The following is a 2,071-nucleotide window of genomic DNA, read 5'->3' as shown; positions in this document are numbered from 1 at the left end:
ACATTTACAACCTAAATTCTAATATTTGTTCCATGAAATTGTATTAATTTATTCCCAACAGTCTATTCTCTTCATTTCGTAGCATTTCTCTTGGCTGCACCGCTTCCAGTACGTGTATGTGGATGTTAGATTGTTTGTCCAATCAGATTTCAGCCTCTATGTGTTGCCATGTCAATCTAATCTGCCCAGGGCCTTCAGAATCAGAAGTGCTGGCCGATGTAAACTGCATTAGCAATGGGACTGTTTCTTTAACCAGTCAGATTTCTAATTTGCCTCACAGGGCCAGATAGCAGGCCTACAGTAACCTCAGCATTTTTCCGTCCTCTGATTGGTTGGTCAGAGCAAAACTAGAAAAGGACTTACTAATGGAACTGAAATGCAGAGATCATCTCTATGACAGTCATTTAAGTCTTCTTGTGCAAAAAAAGGAGTATGGGTTTTGTCTATAAATAAATAGCATCTCTGGTGAGTATGATGTATTGAATTTAAATTTTGTATGTTTTTGTCATGTTATTAGATAAATATTGATTCTGAACTGCTCCAGATGATGGCACAGTTGTGGTTGTAGTGTAGAGGTTTGGAGTTGTCTTAACTGGGTTTCTTGCTTTAGTAAAAATGGTATTCACCCTCAATACATGAAATACCTCTCTCTCTCTGTAATCCCACGCTAATTATATTGTGTTTTTGTATAGTATTGATGGTTTCTATAATTGCGATGTGATAGTGGTGGTATTAAGAGGTGAATTAAATTGGGTAAGTCCCCACTGAAGGCCCAGATACGAAATGCATGGCCCGCCACTGGAACTGACACACCCCTTTATTGGAAATCAGCTGGTGATTGGATGCTTTAGATGAAGGATCTGAAAATGAGTTTCCTTGAATACTTTGTCCTCACATTTTCCTTGCATCTTACATGGGCAAGTCTAAGACACAAGGAAAAAGTGCAAGTGAGGGGAAACAATGGTCCTGATAAGAGACATGAGACAAGCCCACTGTCTTCCTCACCAACTTCCATTTTCTGACTTCCTGTACATTGCTGTTTGAGCACCCTCTAGTCAGAACATTAACTTTCACACAAGTATAAATGCAACAGCTGCACAACCATCTCGAACCACATATGTATACATTTGTATATATGATGCAGAAATATAAATCTGGTTTAAAGTTTTTTTTTGCACTAGGGGTAAATCTACAGTATTTTGAGTTCTGAATATTGATCTGCTCATAAAAATTTGTTACACGAAAAATTTTGGAAATACTGTCTCTCCTGTTGTTTTAGGTAAAAAAAAAATTTCCTCACTTTGAATCTTTGTCTCTTTGTGATTGTCTCATGTAACTGCTTTTTAGAGACAAAAACCATTTAGCTGTCTCTGACAGTGTCACTGTGTTGCTCTTCTTATCCTCAGTGAGTTCCACTAGAAATGAAGTTGCACAGGTTTGTTCTTGTCCACTGTACTGAGAAGTGTCTATCCATGGATCATACATTATAAAATGTCACTTATAAGGACAATGTGGTATTTTCCAGGTCTTGTAATTCCAATAAACTGTGTTAACATTTGAGCTGTGGATTATGCAGAGTAATAGGAATATTGGAAAGATGCGTTACTGATGAGTTTTTACAGGTTTTTAATGCTGAAAACAGAGTTTAATTTATCTGTTTCAGCTGTTTTAGTGGTCAAACGGAAATCTCAGAAATAAATAAGTCAAGCCATATGCATGGCCATATACTATGTAGAAGAAGACAGAAATGCATGTTTTGGGGTTTATTTTGTTATTTTGGTTGAACCGATCTTTCAATACAGTATCAGGGAGAAAAGTAAAATTAATGCTGGGAGAGGGAGAAAGACTAGACAGAGCCACCCAAAGAAAGAGGAGAGTTTTGTGTGGATGCATACAGCATAAACACAAGGAACTAGGCTGAGAGATGATCAAGGAAAAATGTGCAAAATCACTTTCATGATGTCAAACAGACCTCTCCCTTAACCCAACATGTCTGAACAAATCCTTCACGCCTGAAAACACTGTTGCCAAAATATTTGCTGTCGATTTTGTCCCTGAGCTCAGAGGATCA

This window comes from Monopterus albus, unplaced genomic scaffold (genome assembly GCF_001952655.1).
Source record: "Monopterus albus unplaced genomic scaffold, M_albus_1.0 scaffold21.1, whole genome shotgun sequence".
Taxonomy (NCBI): Eukaryota; Metazoa; Chordata; class Actinopteri; order Synbranchiformes; family Synbranchidae; genus Monopterus; species Monopterus albus.
Note: the sequence above shows the minus strand (reverse complement) of the source record.